Source organism: Chamaea fasciata, unplaced genomic scaffold, assembly GCF_029207755.1.
Source record: "Chamaea fasciata isolate MVZ Bird 193981 ecotype frontalis unplaced genomic scaffold, bChaFas1.0.hap1 SCAF_130, whole genome shotgun sequence".
Taxonomy (NCBI): domain Eukaryota; kingdom Metazoa; phylum Chordata; class Aves; order Passeriformes; family Sylviidae; genus Chamaea; species Chamaea fasciata.
Genome location: NW_027094215.1, coordinates 119,979 through 144,027, shown reverse-complemented (window position 1 = coordinate 144,027; position 24,049 = coordinate 119,979).

Genomic DNA, 24,049 nt, shown 5'->3' with positions numbered 1-24,049 from the left:
GGGAGGTACTTCTTTCCTAAAATGCCCTGTTCCATTTTACAAGTGGCACAAAGCATGAGCGAGGCCAGGTCTGATAAAAAACCACCGTACTTAAAACTCTAGCAAGACCAAGTTCCTTTGCAAGTGAAGTTCTTGTATGTGGTACCAAGACCTGCATTTACATGCTTAGAAAAATCCTTTTTTAAAATTTATTTTTCTGTGTTTAGAAACTACCCTTGTTTTGCCACCCTAGTCAGCATAGAACAGTGTTTTGTGGGCTAGGTGATTTTGCTATTAAAATCTCATGTTATTGTTTTAAATGTGTTGTATTGAACAAAATAAAGCACTTGGCTTTCAGCAGTAATTTAAATAACAAATAGTTTATATATAAAGAACATTTCTTAAAATGCCTCCCTGAAAGTAGATGTTCCTAAATATTCAGGGAGACCTTACATCCTTTGTGATTAAGTAGTGCTGAAATTATTTCAAAACCTAAATTTTTGAAATGCTGCTGTAATTAATGATTAATAGGGAGCTTAAATCCAGCTAAGTATCTGCCTGAGAAGTGCCAGTGCTGCTTGGTTTTCTGTGTTTGCCTCTCCTAGCAATGCTTTTTGTGTTCACGTCGAAACTGGAGGTAAACAGTTTACAGATAAAATGGAGCCTCCTCCATAAAACTGCGGCACTGGGGAGATGTCAGGATACATCCAGGTTGGAAACAACCCCTGACTGTTAACAAGAACAAACAAAGCGTGTGACCCATGCCGTGCAGCTGGCGAGGGGGCTCGGAGACTGTGCAGTGATTCTCCCAGCCCCGGTAGCTCTGGCAGCAGGGCTGCAGCACATTTTTGGTGTGGATTTCCTGCAGGGCCGTGTTTATGTTGGAGGCGGCACACAAGCTGCTGTGTGGACATCAAATTATTCTATTGGTTTGAGGATTAATGAGGTTAAATTAGCTCAGTCGTTTACTGCACGTTTTGTTGAGGTTCAAGCTGTCCAGGCTGTTGCAGTTAATAGGAGCAGCCCAGAATGCTGCCGGTTAAATGTGAGTTACTCACCAGGGATCCAGAGTTCATTATTGGAAGGAATAGGACAACTTTACTCCTGAAAAAGTTCAGCTTGTTGGGAATACTCTTCCCTGTGTTGTTTGAGAGGCAGAACTGGAGAGAGTATCATTGATCAGCAGCACAGCAGGATACCTTGATGATAGGTTTAGGGTGGATGTACTGCTCTCTTTATACCTGTTGTACAGATAGAAGTATTGGTGATAAAATAAACTCCTTTGGGCCTTTGATTTGCATAAAAAATAATGTCCCGTTCACTAATGAAAAAATTATTTGGAGCTAGAGGGAAGTGAAGAGCTTGGAATGAGTATCTCTGCTTAAAAACCAAACCAAGGTAAAGGCAGCCAACTGAAGTGTCTGTCAGAAGAGCTGGGCCCTGTTTGGGAACACCTGGAAGAGACGTTCTTTTTGTCTTAATCTTCTTCCCTTTCTTTTCAGAAATACTACTTTTAGAGCTGTCCTGATAATACTTCCTAAGCCTAAGTGCATTGTATAACACATGGCATAAGTGATGAGAACATAGGCCATGGATCTGGTTCAATATTAAGGAGAGATTCTTGAATATACCACATTGGGCAATTCTTTCCATTTCTGGATCCTTGGCTTCTGTTGAATGGCAGTGCTACAATTGAGTGCGATTATGTGGGATATGTCAAATAGAAACTTTGACTCTATCACTGAATTAGGAAGGCAGAATAATACTGTGTTTTAGACTCTGTAAGCTTTCCTAAGCATTAGTTTGGTTGGCCCTGGGTGCTTGCTATGGTTTTTTAACAACAATTTGCCTTCTGTTTTTTTGAAGTTCAAAGACTCTCCATGGTTTGTTTGTGGGTTTTTTGTTTGTTTTAAATTTTTTATTGTAGTTTATTTGCTTTGCCATTTCTGTGCCTATTACAAAATACTGAGAAGCTGCTGGAGAGCTTAGTGATCCATCAGGACAGTTGGTGCGGTCAGTGACAACAAAGCCATCACCTTTGCAGGTCAGACAGTTTGGAGAAGTGAGTTCAGGAAGCAACCTTGAACACAAATTGTCCTCCTTATGAAAATGATGTTAGTGAGGCTGATGGAGCTGACAGGCAAAGACTGCTGAAGGCTTTTTTTCAGGTGTTGTCCCTTTGTCACTTCTTAATTGATGCTCACGTGGGAGATGCTGTTAGTTCTGTCTAACTCTTCAAATGGGTTGGGAAGGTCTTCCTTTACTACGTCTTTGTGATCTCTTCTCTTACCTGTTTTACCTCATCAGTCCAGAGTGCTTCTGGACCAGAAAGCAGATATCCCATAGAATGGATGTACAAAAGGAGCTGAGCAGAGGTTTTCTGGTGAAACAGGATTTATCTGGAGTGGGGAAATGTGATTTCATAAAAATGGGAGCTTGTTTTGTATACTTCATTTCAGTGAAACTTTAAAGAGGGCAACCCTGCCACTCTCCCAGTTCCAGACTGTCAAATGTAGGAGGAGGGAAAGGGGAAGAGATCAAATCTTACATGTCATGCTTCTAGTTAATGCTCTGGCTTATTAAACCAGACTCTTGCATATTTCCTGGGGGTACATGAGAAGCAGCCTAAAAACTCTGCACTCCTTTGGGAATAGTGGCCTTTCTGTGACTCGTGGAACAACTTCTGATCCTCCTGAATTTCATTCCATGTGAATGAAGGCAAGATAAAATCTCGGGCAAAAACTTACGGAATGTTGGAACAGCTCTGTTAAAAGCTCAGTAATAAAAAGTAATAAAACCGTGGGAGCTTTAGTTACAGCTTTTCAAAAGTTGCTTAACAGTGTTACATTTTAATTGATATTGACTTGGAAGGAAATGTTTTCTGAACAAAATTTAGCATATTCTTAATATTTGCAAAAGTCTGTTGGCCTTTGTAGCCACAAAGGCACAATGCTGGATCATGTTCAGCTGCTGTAACAAGCATCCCCAGGTCCCGTTTTGACTGGGCACTGTCCAGCAATTCTGCCCTTTTCCTGTAGCACTCCAGGAGGTTGTTGGGAAAAAAAAAGGAGGAAAAAAAAAAAAAAAAAAGAGGAGGAAAATAAAAGAAAAACAAGCAAACCAAAAAACACTGCCCCATGCAGCAACCCACTTGGATGTGTCTGCAGTCCTGGAAGCTTGAGTACCCTTTTTTCTCCTATGAATACACCTTGAGCTTGTTTGGGGGTGGTCTCACTTCCACGTGTCTGCAGTCCTGAACGTTTGACTACCCTTTTATCTCCTACAAATGGACCTTGAGCTTCTTTTTGGCAGTCTAACTTCCATTTGTCTGCAGTCCTGGAAGCTTGACCACCCTTTTTTCTCTAAAAATTGCACCTGCAGCTTCTTAGAGGGATGGCACTTTCATGAGTCTGCTGTCAACAAGCTTATGGTCAATTTACAAATGAAAAAATGGTAGTCAAGCTTCCAGGACTGCAGATAGAGAAAAGCGACACCCCCCCAAAAAAAAGCTCAAGGTCCATTTGTATGAGAAAAAAGGGTAGTCAAGCTTCCAGGACAGCAGACACATGGAGGTGAGACCACCCCAAACAAGCTCAAGGTCCAATTTTTGGAGAAAAAAGGGTAGTCAAGCTTCTAGGACTGCAGACATATGGAAGGGAGACCCCCCCCTAAACAAGTTTAAGGCTTATTGTAGGAAAACATCAAGTAGTCAGGTTTTAGGATTGCAGACACATGGAAGTGAGACCACCCCAAACAAGCTCAAGGTCCAATTTTTGGAGAAAAAAAGGATAGTCAAACCTCCTGAACTGCAGAGACATCAAAGTGAGAACACCCTGGAAGTTTTGCTCCCCGTTTTTCTCCTACAAATGGACCTTGAGCTTCTTGTTGGGGATCTCACTTCAGTGTGTCTGCAGTCCTGGAAGCTTGACTACCCATTTTTCTCCTACAAATGGACCTTCAGCCTGTTTAGGGGTGGTCTCACCTCCATGTGTCTGCAGTCCTGGAAGCTTGACTACCCTTTTTTATCCGACAAAAGGACTTTGTGTTTGTTTTTGGGGGTCTCATTTCCATGTGTCTGCAGTCCTGGAAGCTTGACTACCCTTTTTTTTTATTATAAATGGACCTTGAGCTTGTTGGGGTTTTATGGGGACTAAAATCTCGAAACAGAAGGTTCATATAAAGTGTCTACTTAAGTAATCACAGTGTTCCGTGTTGTAAATGTTTGTATCAATTGTTAATGCTACGTCACACCTGTACCCTTGTTAATGCTCGTAGTTGCTCTTGTCCCATTCCGTAGGGGCGTAAGTTACTGTTCCACGTTTACTAGGTTAAAGACATATTTAAAGACTTATCCATTTGTATCCGTTATTGTTCCAAGTTTGCATGTGAATAAGTTCATTTGTATACCTTTACCGCTCTCCCTCACCCCCCATTTCGTACCGGTGTCCATTTTGAAACTGTCTCCTTCCCATGGGGCCGTGCTCCCGCTGCTCCCCTCACACCCCTGATGGCAACACGCAAACCAGAGAACTCCCTGGGACTGCAGTGCCCACAGGAGGTGGAGTGGACACCTAAAAACCGGGGCAGCGGCTTGAAGCCAGCGCGCCCGTCCCGCCCGTCCGGCAGCGGCTGCGCCCTGGGCAGCGGCTTGAAGCCGCAGGGCGGGCGCCTGCGCCCCTCCCGCCCCGCCGCCGGCCGCTGCCTGTTGGCCGCGCTCCGGCGCCTGATGCGGAGCAGGATGTCGGGGCGGTCGCGGCGAAACCAGGGGTTCCTGTAGTGGAGCCAGGTGCCGGCATCGCCCGGCGCGGCTGCGCCAACCCAGCCCGGCCCCTTGCGGAAGCCGTAGCGGTTCAGCTGGTGCAGGAAGCTGCGAAACTGCGTGGCCCGGAAGGTGTGCGGGGCCGGCCCCTGGGAGCCGCCCGGGCCGAGCAGCTCCCGCTCCAAGAGGGAGCGGTCGATGAGCAGCCCCCGCGCCTGGCTGTCCCAGCGCACGGAGCGGACGCGGGGGCTGTTTGCCAGGCGCCACAGCTTGGCGGGGAAGGTGCCGGCGCTGAGCCCGGCGGGCAGCGGCAGCTCCGCCATGGCGTCCATCGCCGACTGTGGCCACAACGACCGGAGACCAACGGCCGCGGCTCGGCTCGGCTCGGCTCGGCTCGGCTCGGTTCGGCTCGGCTCGGCTCGGCTCGGCTCGGCTCGGCTCGGCTCGGCTCGGTTCGGTTCGGCTCTGTTCGGCTCAGTTCAGCTCGGCACGGGAAGCCCCTGGGCAGGGTGGGCTCTGAGAGCAATGGTGGACTCTGTCCCCACGCTGCATCCTGTGCCTGGATCACCGTCGGTGACGGAGGAAAAGGCCATTGCTTTGTCTTGGCTGGGGAAAGGATGAAAAGGGGACATTAGAAAGCATTCTTTTGGCCACCTTTTCAGCAGACTAACTGTTTTTTTCTCGCCATGTCTGCCTGTTTTTTGCAGAGTTGGAACATTTCTCATGATTCGCTGTCAGCAACAGCAGCAGGAAGGGGCAGTGATTTTGTCAGCATTGTCATCAAAACGCTAGTGCTGCCCCATGGATGGATGTTGCTTTATGCCAGGGATGAAAGGCCTTCACTTGTAGGGAGCTCACGCCGGTGTTTTCCCAAATGACGTTGCCATTTTCTTTCCTCAGGAATCGCTTCTTCTGTTTTTCCCCCCATCTGGGGAGATTTCCAATGCAAATGCCTCCTGCAGCCAGCTCCTGCCAATGCAGACTGACCAAGGAGATCTTGCAGTGGACAGAGACTCCCTAGAGCTGGTGTGGAGAGGTGAAGGGGGAAGGTTTGTCCTTTAGTCTTGAAGTCTTGTTGGGGAGCTGATTGTGCTTGGGGGGACTGACAAAAATGATGTGTCCTGAAAAACCACAGAGACTTTGGGGTTGTCATGTTGGGGCAGAAATTTCTGTCTGAGAACTTTTTGAAAAGTTTCAATTAACCTTTTTTTTTTTTTTTTTTTTCTTTTTCTTTTTTTTTTTTTTCTTTTTTTTTTCTTTTTCCCTGCAGAGATCCTTTTCCATACCTTTTGGGGAACTTCCCTCTGCTGGTCTCCCAGGTCAGGCCATTTCCCAAGGTTCCTTCCCAAAGTGAGGAGTAGCCCATGGCCTCCACTCTCCACTGGAACCAAAGGAAGCACAGAGCTTGCTGTTGTGGGAGAAGAGCTTCTCTTTCCTTTCCCTTTGGGGCAGGTTGGTATGTTCTCATTTGATAAAGGGAGGTTTAAACTCTGGAGGTGTTGCATTTCAAACTGCTCCAGCCTCGAGCTCTAGTGTGGGTATCCTTGGACAAAAGGCCTCCCTGTGTGAGCTCCCAGTGGGCTGGTTCAGTAAGGAAGTTGATATTTCAGGCTTGTGACTGCTGAAAGCAGTTGGTGTCTGGAGGTGTCCGGAGCTGAGAGCGACTACTTTTCTCGCCTGCCTGCAGAAAAGGTAGTTGGAAAGTGGGGATTGCACTTGCAGAGATGGCAATCGGGTGTTTTCCAAGAAATGGGCTGGCAGGGAGGCAGGTCTTGTGCTCAACTGGCTGTGTGTTTGTTTTGGTGGTGGGGAGATGTTGTAATGAATCAGCCGAGACTCCATATCCTTCATGCAGATAAAGCCAATTCTTTATTCACGTCGCTTCTTTTGTCCAGTTTTCAGGGACCTCATGCACCACACCCGTTGGCGGGTAGTTTCCTTACTGCCTCATTTATTGGTCAGAAGGTCATTTGTGTGTATATGCTAAGTTTCAGGTTGTTTCCATTTTTCCTTGGTGGGTTCTGATGGAACAGAGCTAATATTTATGCAGATGCACTTGTTTTTCTCCCTAAGAATAGGCAGTTGTGTGAACAAACTTCTCTTTCTCTAAACAGTTTTCAACTGGGAACTTGCAAGCTATTGCTCGCTGCTTAGCTAAAGTAGCATGGCCTCATCCATATTCCATAAGACCTTTCTTTAATAACATTTTTTACCTGTCTGCAACAGGGAGAGTCACAGACACAGACACAGACACCAGCTGAAGCAACAGTGTCATTTACTATCATGCAGGAGTGCAAAGACAAATCAGAAAAGAAGGTGGTAAGCAATGCACCTTATCACTGGTACAAAAGGTTGCCTCTAGTGGTTAAGAAAGATACATCAGCAGACACCCTTTTTACTTTATCCTTCATCCAGATCCACTCATCAGGTGGGGAAAGCTGTCCCAGCAAAGCTCGGGAAAGTCACTGCGAGGAACTAGGAAATCCTACACTGCCTCCCCCTTTCTTGGCCACCAGGCTTCTGACTGCACTGTGAGAGTAGCCCAGCTTTGACAGTGGTGAACGAGCAATCTGACAGACCTTCTGGGGCAGGAGATCTGATTTCCTTCTCCTCTTGGTTTTCTCCCTGAGCCTGTCCAGGGCTCAAGGAGGAACCAAGGCCAGATGTGGCCTTGTCTGGTTTCTTCATGCTGAAAGGTAAAGATGTGTTTCACCAATGAATGAATGCATAGATCCTAATGATAGTAACACTTGGTTAAGGAGCAGATCCATTGAAAGTTTGGTTGGAAGGGTCATCCAGAGGGCAGATTTAGCTCAGGGCCTGTTGTTCAGGCCTTAGTCCTTCAGTATTTTGTGGTGCAAATCAATGCCCTGGAAAGCTGGAAACAAATGAGTCCCTCTTGAGCACGTTTCAGAGCGGGAGCAGGATTAGCCCTGCAAGGCTGGGCTAGGGCCAAGAGCAGAGGGCCAGCAGGCTGCATTTGCCCAGAGGCAGCCGTCCAGACCAAGAAGGCCACTGGTGCCCAGGGCCTGAGGTGCCCGAGGCTGCCTCCCCGCTGTGCAGCTCTGCAGAGCCCGTGGAGCGCAGGGTCCCGGGCAGCCAGGGCGGCCTGGCTGCCTTGGGGCACGAGGAGTGTCCCAGAGAAGCTGCGGCCCTTTGCTTTTTAACTGTTGCTCAGAGTCTTGTCATTAGTCCACACTGTCTGACATGTTTTCCTTTCCTCTGGCATATTGAAGAGAGCTTTTTGAGAAAAGTGGCTGATGTAGCTTCTGCTGCTGCTGGTGCTTTTGTCTGCAGGTCAGGGCAGGTGGTTTGAACCAAGGACGGAGTCCGCAGTTAACACTGCAGTTTTGCCAAGCCAAGAAAACCATTCACAACTGGGTGACCGATGCTGAGCAGCTTTGCTAGTTTTTGGAAAGTTATCACCTTAAAAAACCCAACAAATGTTCCTACATGAGGGTACCAGCAGTGTACCAAAGATCCCAACTTTTTCCACCTCTTTTCTGTGTCTTTGGTGTTTCTAAGTTCCCCATTCCCCAGCAGGAATGAAAGCATGTATGATAATGTGAGTGATTTGAGAGCTCTGTGTTGTGCCCTGCCACATCAGCGTTGATGACAGGCTGGACATGGACAGGTGTGTCGAGTTCAATTCATCCCAGTTCTGTGCCAACAGCAGCCCCAAGATGCCGAGAAGAACAAGGACGGTGGGTGGGTGTGCACGCACAGCCCTGTGGCCTGACTGCTGTGTGGGCAGAAGGTTCTCAACAGCAGTACATCTTCACTCCCCCAAGTGGGAAGAATATATCAGATCTATATGAAATGAAAATATTTATGAAACTGCACTCAATGGTACATATTTATATGTATCATAGATGCAATTTATCAAATATAATGCTGCATATTCTATATTTTGATATGCCATAATCAATAGAATATATCAAATATAGAGTTGATCTTTCCCTAAGCTATTGCCTGTGGGTCCTAGAGGCCATCTCCTAGTGTTACTACATTTGTGCCTTCTGGTACTAGTTCTTACAGCAGCAACTCCCCTGGGAGTTCCTCCAGGGAACTTCACAGCAAGGGCTTCCATCACTGTCGTGGCTGTGGGAACTTGTTGCTTGCCATTTCTCCCCCAGAATCCTTGTGGATTCTGGAGCATGTCAGCACAGGTGTCCATGGCCCTTCCTTCATCGCCGGCCTGCAGCACTCACAGCCCTGCGGCCTCCCCCTTGCTGCAGCTCGTTTGCAAAGTGCTGCCAAAGGCAGCGGAGCTGGCTCAGGATCCCTGTTGGCTCCTGGGCTCCAGGATGACCTTCAGAGGGACACTTGGAGCACTTCCTGAAGAGCTGCCCATGGCATGGCGGGTGGATTTGTCCTCCCTGGGTGGCTCTGGTTGGAGCTGGATGCTTCGTGGAATCCCGGAGTTTTCTCAGCGGCCTTTGGAGCGAGTTCTCAGCCAAGGTGTGGCTCTGCTGCCATCCCAAATCTGCACCTGCCTTGCCCAGCCTGAGTGCAAGTGGGGCATGTGCTGGGCATGGATGGAGATTTCCATGGCCAAAATCCTCCAGTATATAAAACTGCTCATTGCTCTGGACAGCACAAATCACAAAACACCCATCGCAGTTGACAATTGTAATTTCTTGCAGATTCCTACAGCTGCGCTGCTGATCAACAAATACACCAGAATTGATTTCACATGGAAAATGTAATTTATTACAAATTGCTACACCTGCGCTGACAATACAGAACTATGCCGATGTCAATTTGAGTCTTAAAAAAAGGAATTTATTAGATTTTTACAACAATGCTATGTAAAAATATAGAAATATCCACTTCAGTTAAGAAAACTTAATTTATTGCCAACATCGACAACAAGTCACTAGACACAAAGATCAATTAGGTGTTTAGCAACTTAATTTATTACGTATTACTGCAAGCCTAAAGCCCATCTAGGAATACAAAAATATCAGTATTTCTATCTAAACAGTCGTCTACAAAGATCTCAATCGATACAATGACACAACTATACATCTCCAAACATGTTTAAATAGAAAGATACACCCAGATACACCCACCTCAAAATACAGAAGTCAATACACAGATGTAAATAGAAAACTAGATATATTTACTTCTAGGAATACCAATATACCTAATTAAAGAGCCATATAACTCCAACTGCATAAACAGAAATACCTACACAACTGTATTCATAGGAAATAGAATTAAAACACACATAGAACAGCATACTTACATATACATATACATATACTTACATCCATATATACATATGTTATTACAAAGATGTATGCATATATACAGACACATATATATGTAGCATACATTTATAAATATACCAAGATACATACAGAAATATTCCTATACAAATAGTAACTTGCATATATAAATATCCATGTAATTATTCCTCTCTATGCTACAGTCCATTTATCTTTAAACAGTAATCTAAGCAGAGGGATTCCTGCCACCCCATCTTCAAAGCCTTTCACTCTGTTCTTGCTTCCTCCCCTGCAGAGCAGCACCCCTGGACAAGGACAGCAGATGTCACTGGCTCAGGGGACAGTGCCTGGGGCCACCGGCAGCTCCCAGCGCTCCAGGGACAGCCGAGGCTGGAACTGCTGCTCCGCCCGGCCTGGCCGCCAGCTCAGACCCAGCACAGCAACAGGGGACACAGGGGGCACAGGGGGAGAAACAAGAGCTGAAACAGGCAGCTGAGGGGGGAAAGAGGTAAAAATGCAGCCTAGGCCTACACAAATATCACTCTATCCGTCTCTATCGATTCACAGACCGTCACAGGGCTTTGCTTTGTGATGTCAGGGCACGGTTGCCACGTGGTCGTGGTGACATCGCAAGGTTGCCTTGGTGCACGGAAGGCCTCAGGGGTGTCAGAGCAGCTCTTGAGCTTGCTCAGTGCAGGAACTTGGTCCTGTGCGTGAGGCTTTTGTCAGTGGGCAGCTGCTGACTGACAGGAGACTCCTTTTAGCTAGCGTTAGAGCGCAGTCTGCAAACTTGCACAGCAGTTGCCACAATGATTGGGCAACTCGCCGCTGCAGTTTTCACTGTTTATGGAGTTACTTATTCCTGCTATTTCCTGACTCACCTGGCAGGTAAGTCGAGGTTTTCCCTGGGTGTCACCTAACCTGGTTTTTGTGTCTTCCTGCTCTTTCTTAGTGACTGAGTTGATTTGGAAACAGAAAGGCCATTGGGATGCCGCTTGGGTAAAGCTCCTGTCAACATGTTCAGCTCAAAAGGGGGTGTGTGTAGCCAGGGCCGTGCGGGCAGCATTTGCAAGGGAACCTGCAGGAGTTGCGTTCCCTCCGTGGGAGAGTCTGTGGCAGCAGAGTTTGCCAATTCCTCCATTGCTGGGTCGAGCAGGACAACTTTGAAAATGTAGACTGGGAGGCCTTCTTGGAAGGTCTTCTAAAAATGGTTGTCTCCAGTTTTCTCAAAGCATCTGCTTCATTTTCCCTTGCCTACTGCAGGTCACCTGAGCCGGGTATTCAGAGGTGCTGATCCTGAGGTGAGTAAGGAAAGAACATTTGATGTTCCTGGTGTTTAAAATTGTGCAGCAAGCTGTGAGCTTGGCCTGTGGCAGTAGAGTGTAGAGGGCCAGCTGAGTAGGCTGCAAGAAAATCCATTTCCATGTCTGCTGCAGCAAGAGCAAAGGCATCACTGCCTATTTCCTAATTTTCCATTCCAGAGCTTTAAAAGAACTAAAAGATCAGCTTTGCAGAGAGAATGGTGCTTCCTGATAGTAGTCAGGGGGGAATATGTAATTTGGAGCAATTTGCAGTGTCCAGTTGAATCAGCCCATTAGAATTTAGTCAGAGTGACTTAGAATCCCCTTGCTCTCCAAGTTGATGATTTGTGCTTAGTAGAGCTGGTTCTAGAGCTGAAGAGAAAGAAGGTTCTAAATGATGGGTCATGGCCTGTGTCTCACGCTCCTGTCTGTCCACAGATCCCAGAACCAAGAGCAGACTCTCCTCCGGCTTCCTCTGCTCCTGGACAAGAAGCCGAAGAGGAGCCAAATGACCAAAAGGCTCCAGCTGTGGTCACACCACAGCCGGAACTTTCCCAGACAGTAAGTGCCACTTCTGGAGGGTGCTGTCTTTAGTGCGAGGCAGAGCTGCAAGTTTCTGAGCAGCCAGCTCTTGCTGTTGGTGGCTGAGAATGCTGAGTGCTGCAGTCCTGCCAGACCTAGCCATTCCCCTCAGCCAGTGACAGCTGGAAAATGGGCTTTGAGCTGCCATGTTTAGGCCCCAGCTTGCTGGGATTCTGATAGGGGCCAGCCTGGAGCAGGAAGGTTCCCTGTCTGCAGAGGAGGGAGCATGTCAAAGGCACTGTGCTCAGCCTTGGTGGATACGTAGGGGACGCTGTGGTCTGGGGACACCTGTCCCCCTCCACAGACGTGCTAAGTACCCACAGGCACCAAAAGTCTTGATCTGAGAACACAAGCTCTTTGAGGTGGTTTGTCCCCATGAGCTTCTTGGCTGTGCTTACCCGGGAGCATTTCAGAGACACACTGGGGATGTGGAGTTGCTGTTTGAAGACAGGGATTTTGGTGCCTTTGTTGCCAGGTTGTTCTTTTGCCTCTTCAGGCAGAGCAGTCAGTAGCAGAGCTGGCAGGCACTCGGAGTCCACCTGTCTTTTGGCTTTTAATAAGCTGCTAAGAGATGATGTGTTGTCCGTGAATCTTTGGAGGGCATCTCTTCTCTTGTGTGGCAAAAGACACGTTCCCTGTCAGCTTCCAAAGAGGCTGTTGGAGCTTCAGACCCAGATGGAGGCTGATTGTACTGCTAGTGTCACAGTGGGACAGAGTGAAGGGCAGGGAGAGGGGAATTCAATGGAGCTCTTGGGACTGAGGAGGCCAGGAGTCCCCCAGGCACTGAAAGCACAGAGCCTTGTCATCTGCAGAGATCAGCACTGGGACAGGAGGGTTACAGTGGAAGCAGAGGTGGGCAGGGAAGCAGAAAGAAGTGGCTGAATGAATATGATTTGTACGCTGAAAAAGGAAAAAGCTGAGCCTGATGGCATCTCCCAGTCACTTGCTCTGCATTTGTTTGTACAGAACGTGGAGGCAGAGGCACAAGCAGAACCGCCCAAACCTCCCAGTGACACGATGGCAGCGAGGAGGAAGAGCAGGGAAGACATCAGAAGAACTGAGGATCAATGGAAACTCCATCAGGAGAGGGGCAATCAACAAAACCATGTAAGCGGAGGAGTAGTAGCCACTCCCCTGATGGAAGGTTCTGTCTCCTGTTCTTTACGGAACTTTGGAGACAAGCTGCAGGCAGAGCTGCAGAAAACTCGGGCTAGGATCAAGGCATGGGAGAAGAGGCTGGAGGAAGAAATGGAGATTCAAACAGAATGCCGAGAGAAAATTTGTCTCCTTGAGAAGCGAGAGGCTCTACAGAAACAAGTGAGTGAATGAGCAATAGCCACTGCAGTCACCAACCTGGTGCTTTCTGCCCTTCTTGCCTTTCCCCTGCAGAGCAGCAGGGGGGTGGGGTGATGCCTCTGAGTGCCATCCTGCTCCAGTGTGTGTCACAGGCACTCTGAAGGACACTCCCTGCTCTGCTGAATCTCAGCTGGTGCCTTGCACAGTGTCACTAGTGCTTTGGCCTTTTGGCCAGCAGTCATCTGAATGCATTCCTGCTGGCCTCTTCCTGCTCTCCTTGTTTCTTGAGGTGTTCTTGCAGGTGAACACGGTGACCCAGATGGATCTAGAAAGAAGCTGTCTGTATCCCTTGTGGATCTGGTCCTCTCCCTTTCCTCAGAGTCGATGACTCTTGGCTGACAGGGACAAGCTGGACTCTCTGACTGCTTTATTCTCTTTGACTTGAGGTGGAAGTGTTGACATCTCGCCTGGCAGCCTGCAAAGATTTCCATCAAGTGACTGGCAGCAAGGAGCCCCAAGATTCCTGTGAGGCACAGAAACTGTCCCAAGCAGCAGCGCTGCCGGTTGGGCACGTTCAGAAGATGCCGGAGGAAAAGAGGACTCCATGGGAGAAGGTAGAACATTTGAACAAAGAGCTGCAAGTGTGTCTGCAGCCCTTGGAGGGGGAAAAGCGTCCTTGGGAGAAAGTGGAACGGTCATTTTGGCAGTCACCCTTCAGAAAACCCACGCAAATGCATTTTGGAGAAAATGGACAATGAATCTGGCCTTGCACTCCAGTCAAACCAGCCTTTGGCTTTGAGCCATCCAGTTTGAGAAGTGGACATCAGAACAAACCCATGGCAGAGCCCTGCATGTGGCTGACAGCATCTTGCTAAGGGCTTGCATTTGAAACGGGATCTGGGGCTAATCTCTGCCAGCCACTTCTCTTTCTGACACCAACTCCTTTGTTGTCTCAGATCTCCAAAGGCTCTTCTGTTGAACCTGCAGGAGCAGCAGTGTCACCTGAAGGCACTAGTGCTGGCCAAGCTGTGCAGTGGAAGCCGGGCAGTTCGTTCATCTCCAGCACTGACACGGCTTCTGCTCAGCAACAGGAGATGGAGGATGATGAGGATGAGTCCCTGGAGCTCCTGAGTATGTCTTGTGTCTTTCTTCTCTGAGGGACAGTGTATGGTGTGAACGTGCCAGCACAGCTGGACCCAATGATCCTCCTCACTTTGGTGTCCCAGGAGCATTTAGGGCTCCCCACAGGAGAGGCTGTGCTCCAAGGCAGCAAGAGAGTGCTCTGGGTGTTCCCGCTGCCTCTGAGGGCAGCTTGGACGTGCCTGGGGTTTGCCTGAGCTTCCCCAGCTGCTAAAGGCAGAAGCAGGGGTTGTCCTTGCATCAGCAGAAGGCTGTGAGCTAGCAAATGATCTGGGCAAGTCCTGTGTGCTAGTGGCCAAACTGGATAGAATAGTCAGCTTCCTAAATTCTCCTTAGACTCCTGACTTCTCATCCGCCATCCGAGCAAAAAAAACCTTCACGGAAATTGATTGGTTTTGGCATTTTGTCTTTTGGTTGTGGTTTTAGTTTAGGTTTTTTTACGGATTTTTTTTGGGTAGAGATTTTTTCTCCATCTTGAAGGAGCTCTTCTGCCCCGTGTGTCTTAGTGGCGTCATTTTGATGACTGTTCTTATTTACCACTACTACATCTGCAGGTTTTTTAATGAGAATATTATATATTTGTCAGTGAGGACTCTTTGGATAGAACATCAGGTGACAGCAGAAACAGAGAGCAAGAGCTGTTTTTTTTGTGCCCCCAATGAAAAAAACAGATCCTTTTATTATATTCTGTATTTCATATCCTAGTTTTGTTCCTAGAAAGATACATCCAAGAGACATAGGCCTGGGGCATGATCAGATAAAAGTGCACTGTAGGCATTTCTCAGGAGTGAGCCTCCAGCCCATCTGCTCTATATTCCTCAGATCCATGGCACTTTTTCCTACCTGATTCCCAGTCATTCCCATGACTGTTAGAATGCTACCCACTGGCCCAAGCTCTGCTCAGATCAGTCTCTAGGAAAACACATCAAGCCCTTTGTGATTCTACAGCACAAGTCATTGAAGCTGCTTCTTGCCCAGAGCAGCTGCCGGTCCTGTGCCCTCAGATAAGACCTGGTGGGGCTGAGAAGAGAGCCCAGCTGACTCTGTCTCCCGTCACCTGTTGGCACAAAAGGGCACTGACGTGCACCTGGGTGTGTCTGCTCTCCAAGCCAATCCTGCCTTGTCCTCAGTGGGGGCACCAGCTTGGAAGGGGCTGGGTGTGGCCGTGCCTTCTTGCCATTGCTTGTCAGTGCTGGTGCCTGGGCTTTGGCAGCTTTGTGGCGGTGGCTGCCCTGGCCCTGAGGGCTGGTGTGAGCGCCGAGGCTGGAGCCTTCCTTAGCTGGGAGAGTCCCGCTGCCGGCCGGCCGCTGCAGCGCGGAGCTGCCCCGAGGCAGCAGCCCCTGCTCTGGGCTGGCTCCTGCACGGCCTGGGCTGGGCTCACAGAGGGTCAGCATCTCCTCTGGGCAGCTGTCCGTGTCCCGCCGGCACCTGAGGAGCACTGCTGTCCCTACTGCCCTTGCCCGCTGCGGGAAGGTGGGCACGTGTGCGGGGCTGAGAGGGCGAGTGCAATGGCAGGGACTGATCCCTGCTGTCAGGGGGAGGAGAAGCAGTGTGGTTCTTCACGTGGGCCACGGGCAAGGGCGTCTTCCAGCTCAGCCTGCTCCTCAAGGGTGAGGGTCCTGCTGCTGAAGGCCCCTTGGGATTGGTTAGAGCATGAGCTGCTTGGGTTTACAAAGGGAAAGGCATTCCTTTGGGAAACTGCTGCAAGGTGGGGAAGATGCCCTCCTCTCCTGGGAATGCATCTCCCTGTGCTTTGTTTTCTGCCAAGGCATCTCTTCAAAGGACTGTAGAAATCAGTGCTGGCCTGCTTGTACTGCAGAGCTGCCTGTCTTGTTGCAATTCTTGCAGTTGTTGTTGTTACGCAGCTGGCCACAAAGGACTCAGAAGGCCAGACTGTACAGCCCCAGCAGGGCTGCCTTTTGTATCTCCTGGATAGTGGGATCTCTGCTTTCAAGTGAGCATCTTGCATTTTGTTTCCCTCAGGGCAAATGGTGAGCATGGAAAATCCCCGAAGGAAATACATTGAAGAGGAAATTGTTGGCAGAGGGTGAGTCCAACCACAGTTACTTGTACACAATCATGGGGCAACGATTTGCTGCTGGAATATCTGTCAAGGGTGAAGTCAGGCAAGTTGCAAACATATTCAGACACTGGGGTTAGTCTGCCCCATCTCTCAGTACCAGCCAGAATTTGGAAGTGTGGTCAGAAGGAATTGTCAAAGACACTTGGATTTCATTGCCAGAAACAGCAACCACCCCTTTTTGTAGCAGGCAGATAACTGTTTGAAGGAACATTTCTTCCCAAGAGTTTGCTGAAGGAAATAGTGTGATCAGGATAAAAACTGCCCAGTTTAGAAACTGAAATCCAAGATGAAAGAATCACCTGGCCTTTTGAGCTGAGGCACTAAAGCCCAATGCTTCAGAAACAGGCTCAGTGCCCATGCACTGGAGAGGAAAATGCATCATCTGCCTTCTGGCAGAGCCCTCCTGCATGCTGCAGGTTGGAGGCATTTCCAGCAGACATCTCCTGTCTGGACTGGCTTTCACTCCAAGGTCTAAATGGCTTCTCCTTTCTTTGCTGCTGTTTTGTTTCTAGGGCTTTTGGAGAGGTTTGCAGAGCCATCGACACTGCCACAGGAAGACAGGTAAATGTCAAGAGCCCCTGCAGATTCTGCTGCTCTCCAGGGCTTTCCTCTCTCGTGTCAGCTGTGGCTGCAGCTGTGGCTAGAGCTGTGCTGCAAAGGAACAAGAAGCACGGACTGGTGCCAGCCAGCCAGTTGCATTTGGGACAGTCTTTGTCCTGCTCAGCTGCCAGAAGGAAGGCAAGGAGGGCAGCGGTTCCTTTCAGAGAAGGACGCTCTCCCTGGCTCTCAATTGCTCAAACAAAGGTGGTGCCTTGGAGCATCTCACTGCTCTCTGGGGCTACGGCTTCAGAGTCCTGAATTCCCATTTCTGGCTGCCAGCAAATACATCTGAATGTTCCTGGCAGTTCCTTAGCCACCTGCAGTGCTGCACTTGGGAACTGCACGTAGGGAGAGATCTGCAAGGCGTCCCTAAAAGCCCCAAGCCCTGCCTATAGCCCGAGATGTATCCACAGAGTACCAAGGCACGCATTTCTTCCTCTGAAGTACGGACAGAGAAACAGAGAGTGTGCTCAGAGCTTTGGGGGGTGAGAGTTGACACACCATTTTTAACAAGTGGACAAGGCAAACTGTGGTCAGTGGCCACGTGTCCTGGAACTGGCCCCCAAAGGAGCAGAGAAATGAGCTGTAGGAATGTCAGTTCCTAATTACTCCTTTGTCTAATCGCAAGGCACTTTGGCAGAGCTCACCTGTGTCATTGCAAAATCACTCGCTCCATGTGTGTTGTGGTCTCATTCCACCAGCTTCTAAAGTTACTGATTTTCTGTGTCATTCTAGGTGGCCATTAAGAAAATCAATCTTCAAGGACTGAATAGGAATCAACAAGCGCTTAATGAAATCATGATCATAAAGAAGAATAAGAGTCCCCATATTGTGGATTATTTAGACAGGTGAGTGGTCATGGTCTCTTCCCATGAAGGTTTGTTTCCGTAGTAAGAGCATGCGAGGTTAAAACCCCACTTTGGACACTGGCAGAAAATAGAGCTGTTAATAATCAGTTAATTATTATTTCTCTACTCATCTCCAATGGATGGGAAGAGAGTGTATTTTGCCTGCGTGTGTCTTCCCTGGCTTTCAAACACTGAGCTGGAACATTGGCCAAAAACCTGAATCAACCCTCCCATACTAAGTCAATACCTTGTAAGCTCACTGCCTCCATGTTGTCTCAAGATTGATTTTTTCAAGTTTCTTCAATGCTGATAAAGCATGCTAGAGAGGATTTCCCTTGGATTGTTGCCCCTCTTTTCCAGGGCTGGCCATGCCAGGAACACTAGGTGCTCCTTTCCAGAAATACCATGCGGGACAGGTTTTTCATCTTGGCTGATACTAAACTGTACTTTTTGCTTGCTGGCCATCTAAAATATCTCCTTTGTCACAGATGTGCTGTTCCTCTTGAGACTGCACAGACTGCAAACAATGCACAGCCTGAAGGGAGTGTCTATTCCTTGAATTCTGTCCTTGTCACAAAGGGACCCGGAAACAAGAATCAAGCAAAGAAACCAATGTATGCATGTTCATCTGCATGGCCTTGTTCCCTTCTTTCAGCTACCTTGTGCTCGACGAACTCTGGCTGGTGATGGAGTACATGGATGGAGGCTCTCTGGATGATGTCATCGCTGAGGTTCGCATATGTGAACACCACGTTGCAACCATCAGTCGAGAGGTGAGGAATCCCATCTGTGCGTCCCAGGGCTTGGGCAGTATTGTCTGGGAAAGGGGCTCAGGACAGGAGTGATTCCGTGAGCCAGGCTTTGTTTCTGTGTGGCTGATATGCTCTGGGCAAGCAAGAGCCTCTCAAGTGAACAGCCTGCCAGTGCCCCTGCACTCACTGGACTCTGTTCTTGTCCTCTTCTCTCCTGCTGTTGCATTCTCACTCTGGCTCTTGTATTTGCTCTTCTCCATCTTGCCTCTCTAAACTTTGGCCTGTCTGCACTGTATTCCTTGCCTGTAAAAGCAAAGGTGGGGGTGGCACTGTTTGAAAGGAGCAGCAAAGAAGAAAGACTCATTTCTCTGAGTCCTCAGCTGGAAAGGTTAGCAGTGCAGCCAGAATGCTCTGTACTTCTGAGCACATCCACTGCAGCAGCAGTCATCCTGGCTGGTTTCCAGGGCAGAGTCTACACCAGCAGTTGCTGTTGCTCTTTGGCAAGCTGACATGCCTTTCTTTAGAAAGGTGCTGCTCTGCCTGTGTTGGAGCAGCGAGCTCTTGCCCTCAACGGCACTGTCTTCTGCCATTACTCCTCATTCCCCTGCAGAGGGAATCTTGGAGAGCTCTTTCCTTTGTTGTGTGATAAAATCACATCACTGATTTTTGCCCTCCCGTTTCTGGTTTCTCTCTCAGTGCCTGCAAGGACTGGATTTTCTCCATTCCAACCACGTGATACACCGAGATGTGAAGAGCCTCAACATTCTCCTCAAAACGGATGGCTCTGTCAAGCTGGGTCAGTATATTCTTGGGCAGGTGCAGCATTCCAGGGATATGTGGGCTGTGGGGCTGCTTTTGAGTGAGTGCCAGCCCCCCCAAAATGGTGCTGGTGGCAGTGCAGGGAGCCTGTTGTGAGCTGAGCACACGGTGGCAACGTGCACAGACCAATGGCAAGGATCGAGCAGTGCACAGTGGCATTGCTCTGTGTGTGTCCCTTCCAGAGGGAGGGGGCTACAAGTCTAAAGCTTCAGGGGAACAAAAGACACTGCTGGAGGCCGTGTAAAAAATGTGGGGATTTTTGAAGCAGCCAATGCCATATTTCCTTGGCTAAAGTCCTGAGGAAACAGAGCAGGGACAGTTGTCCAGGAGATTCAGCAGCACATTCTCCAACTTCAACTGGGCAATTCTTTTCCTTGCTTTCCTAATTGCACAGGATTCAAATAAAAACGGTCTTTTGCTCTCTCACCAGCTGATTTTGGCCTCTCTGCTCAACTCACCTATGAGCAGAGTAGACGGAGATCGGTGACCGGGACTGCTTGGTGGATGGCGCCTGAAATTGCAAAAGCTGAGTCCTATGGCCCCAAAGCAGACATCTGGTCTTTTGGAATTGTGGGCATTGAAATGGTGGAAGGAGAACCTCCTTACGGGAATAAAGGTCCTCTCTCGGTAAGGTGTAAATACTCTCTGATCCTGCTGTCTTTCTCCCCCATCCCACGTTCTGTGTGCCATTGGACAAAATGCCATTGCTATCTGCTGGAACTACTTCCACCACGGTCCCTTTCTGAAAATGTCCCTGCAGCACATCAGCATCTGCTGGGGTTTTGGTTGCATCCGTGGGGGAACTCAAGCCTTAGCCCAGGCAGACAATCTCCCTTCTCAGGCAACATTTGGCTTTGGCTTAGAAGTCCTTCCAGCTCTTTTGGCCGTGTAGATGGCCCTACTAACAGGAAACAAGCATCTTAGAGCTGCTGTTATCTTTCCTGAAATGAAGGAAAGTAACCCAAACCCAACAAAGTTTCTAAAGCAGTGGTTTGGAGAGAAGTGTATCCCCATTCTTCTCACAGGGAAACTTGCCTTAACTGAGGGATTTCCTTTCTTTACTTTTAATTACCATTGTTTTCAAGAACCAAGGAAAAAGCTTGATGACTTTTATAGCAGCTGTGCTTAAGGGACCAACAAGTGCTGCAGAGATGCTTTTCATGTAATACTCCTTGGAAATACTAGAGTGAGTTAGTAGAGCAAAGTCCCTCTTCCAACTAGCCTGTCAAGCTGCTCAGGTGAATCCTCAGAGAAGCAAAGGTGCTTTTGCTGATGTAGTTTCCACTAAGGAGGTCAGTCAATGAAATCAGCTGCCAGGGCAAGATCTGCTGGATGCTGGAAAAGCTGTGACTGCATCAGGCTTTGGGTTTTTTGTTGGTCCAGGAAAGTCATCTCTTCCTCTGTGCCACGGCAGAAACTGCCACTGCAGAGTGCAGCTGAAACAATGGGATCTGGGAGAGCAGTTCCAGATGTGAAAGAAGCAGCTGAGAGACTCGTCTTTCCTTTTTCTCCAGGCTCGATTCCTGATAGCCACCAAAGGGATCCCAAAGCTGCAGCAGCCCAAGCTCCTCTCCCCTTTGCTGCGTGACTTCCTGAGCTGCTGCCTGCAGAGAGACGAGGAGCGGCGCTGGTCTGCCAAGGAGCTGCTGCAGGTAAAATGCCAAGGGGCTGCAGGGGAAACAGTGTCCCAGGGACGGGCTCCTCCTGCACTGAACTGCCAGGCATCAGATGAGCCTCGTCCTCCTCGCCTCCACTCTTGGTGCTGTTCAAATGAGAACAGCCAGGAATCCTAGACTGGGCTGGGCTGGCAGGGACCTGTAAGGGTCATCTGCTCCAAGTGCCCTGCAATGAGCAGGGGCGTCTTTAAAGAGATCAGGATGCTCAGACCTGAAATATTTCCAGGCCTGGGGCATTTAGCAGCTCTTGCAGTAAGCTGTGCCACTGTTGTCCCACTGTTGCTCCTTAGACCTACTCTGACTCAATCCCCTTTTCATTGAAAAAAAGATTACCCTGCCTTTGGGGCTCTTAGCTTGCAAAGTAATGGTTCATTCTTGGCTTTTTTGTTTTCCTTTGTGCAGCATCCATTTGTAACATCGGCCAAGCCTACATCCAGCCTGGTGCCACTCATCCTTACCTTTAAGAGGTGGAAGGAGTTGACAGGAATGGATCAGTCACTTAAAAACTTTTTCTTCCATCACCAGCATTGTAGTGGATTGTAGAGTAGGATTTTAGCCTAGGATTGTAGGGTAGTATTTTGGCCTAGGATTGTAAATAAAGTTTCTGAAACCTCAAGTCATTTTGAAGATTCTCCTCTTTCTGAGCCTGTGAGAATGCTCAACATTTCCTTCTGAACTGTCCATTTTTGCTTAGAGGTGGAAAGTGACATTGATGCCTTCTTTGGTACGGTTTGAAGGGGGAGTAGGCTCTTCTTTCGTCATGCTCTCCGGACCGCAGTGCCTTTGGAATATGGCCCAGGGGCTGGGTTTTACCCAGCTGTGGCACTTGTGTTTGAGGCAGAAAGGGCAGTGGCATTTGCAGGCAGAACCAAAGGACGAGTGGGGCAGCCCAAATACCCTGTGCAGATGCAGGCCTTGAGCTCTGACTCGAGAGCATTTGGGTTGCTGCCACTTGCATTTGTATCCCTAAGTGCGATCTCTTTGTCTGGGGGAGAGTTTTGCCCAAGTGAGACAGCAGAAAGATCAGGGAGGCTCCTGGGAAAGGCGCAGAGCTGGTGCAGAGCTGTCAGCGGCTGCAGGGTGAGCCCAGGCCCCGCCTTGCCCAGGCTGGAGCCCCAGCAGAGCCCTGGCAGAGCCCGGAGCAGCCTGAGCCGGGGCAGAGGCAGCTGCAAGGAGGCCCTTGGAGCTGCAAGAGGCAGCAGCCCAGCCCTGGGTGCCTCTTGGGGGCCCCGGGCGAATCCTGCGCTCTCAGAGCCCAGCTGGCAGCCGGCTGCTCCCGAGGGGAAGCGTGGCCGTGCTGGGCACAGCACAGCCCGGTGGCTTCGGCCGTCCGGAGCGTGCAGAGGAGCAGAGAAAGGCAAACCACAGCCGAGGGCTGCAGGCCTGGCTGAGGATTGCCACCCTTGTGCCGGCTGCCCTCTAACTCCTGGCCAAGGCGAGCAGTGTGTGCAGCGCTCTGGGCACAGGGGAGGGAGCCGGGCTGCTCCGCAGGCTCCGGCACAGGGCAGCCTCCTTCAGGCACGGCGCTTCTGCCGGGGGAACCGAGGCCAGCGGCAGGCAGGGACAGCTTGTCAGGTCACATCTGCAGGAGCCGGGGCCTCACACGGCTCTGGGAGGAAGCGCCTGCAGTGCTGGAGTTGTGCACTGAGCCAGAGCAAAGGGGTGAAATGCGGAGTGTTCTGCAGAAATATTCCGGGGCGCCAGGCCAGCCTGCTTTGAGCTCTCTGGCACACAGCAAGCACTGTGCAATGCAGCCCTGAGCTGCTGGGAGAGGGGTGTTAGAAAGGAGCCAACTCTTAGATGAAATTAAATGGGGAGACAAAGTCATCAAAGCCAAAGAGATCTGTTTCTTAGGAAGGATTCCCCTGAGCTGGGTGTGTATCTCCCTCTCCCAAGAGCCAAACACACACACAACACACACACAGAAAATGCTGCTTTTTACTGCCTTTCCCAGTCCAGGGCGAACCGTGTCCCCTTTCCCTTTGGCCGGGAAATAGGAAACTTGTATTCTGTCCCCACCGTCTCCTTTTCTGTCCCCTCCCCTCTTCTCCTACTTCCCTTTTGGTTTGGTCTTCACGCTGGCCCCTCTCCCAGCTCACAGCAACACCCAGCAAATCAACTAGAACCAATCCAAACCCTAAATAACAACCCCAAGAACCAACAGCTTTCGTTCTTTCTTCCAATAACCCTGCAGCTGCAGCAAAATATTACCTCCTATCTCACTGAGGGAATCGGGCATGAGCCTGTGGCTCGTGCTTGAGCAGTGAACTGATTTGGAAGGGAGCAGAAGGGTTTCAGTAGGCAGTTTGTGTTTTTCTTCTGAATTGCTGAAGGAAAGACACACTCTGGCTTCAGTCAGCAAAAACATTTTCAAGGTGCATTGAGGACATGCTTGTGAGCAATTCCCAGAGAAGGCAGGTTTTGAGAAAATGTTGAACTGTAACAAATTGTGAATTCCCTTTGCATTAACAGAGTGTTGAGCCCTCTATTCCTCCGGAGCAGTGATTGATGTGTGCAAGTGGCTACCTTAGCCTTGAGAATAGAGTAGTCTTCCTAAGAATGTAGCTGGAATGAATTCAAGGGGAAAAGAGTGGTTGTAGGAGGCTCTTGGGCATCAGAGGAGAATTGCAGGAATGGGATGTTCCCCAAATGACCACCAGAGACTCTCAAGAGAGCCCTACTCTCCTGTCAGTAACTTCTGAGAAGTGGTTTAAATATGTCAACTAATTTGAGGGAATGTTTAGCCTGTGAGTTTCAGCAAAGTAATGAGTAGGTCTTATTTCCATGGTTACAAATGAGTAGGTGGGATTTCTGGCTGAGCACGTGTTAGGAAAGTGATTCCCCACGCACCCAGCACTGAAATAAAGTCATGCCTCCTTTCTCACACCGAGCTGGCACCAGGGATCGGAGCCCTTCTTGGTAACTTTGATTTTAGTTGCTTCTATTGAAAGGTGAAAATGAAACCTTTTCCAGCTGTTCC